The sequence below is a fragment of the Halyomorpha halys genome, unplaced genomic scaffold, assembly GCF_000696795.3.
Source record: "Halyomorpha halys isolate HHAL.00 unplaced genomic scaffold, Hhal_1.1 Scaffold273.1, whole genome shotgun sequence".
Classification (NCBI taxonomy): Eukaryota; Metazoa; Arthropoda; class Insecta; order Hemiptera; family Pentatomidae; genus Halyomorpha; species Halyomorpha halys.
Window position 1 is genome coordinate 146,249 of NW_027106425.1, and position 416 is coordinate 146,664.

Here is a 416-nt window from a genome sequence, read left to right on the forward strand (position 1 = left end):
GTTCATAACATTTTTGATATCTTTTAAATCATCTGTAATTTTCCCGATTTCTTTGAGTATGGCCATTATGTTTTCCTCCATACTTCTGCTGGGTACGGCACTACATTGCCTAGCCCCTGACTTGGTTACACTCTGACATGAGGGGCAATTCCAATTTTGTTTTTTATGTTGCGAGATTTCGCTGTCCGGAATGTTACAGCATTTGTTATGATATAAACTTTTACACAAGTTGCAGACTAGTACTTACTTTTCCTCTCTAACGACAACCTGTTTACAGATCGTGTATACCGCGATCTTAGTTTTCGTATTAGTATGTGTGGGAACTATTATATCAATGAAAGTATGAGAAACCTGTAGAGGTAGTCGGTGGTGGGGCGATGCTGCTGTAATGGGGGCAGTCAAAAGTCTTTAATCCC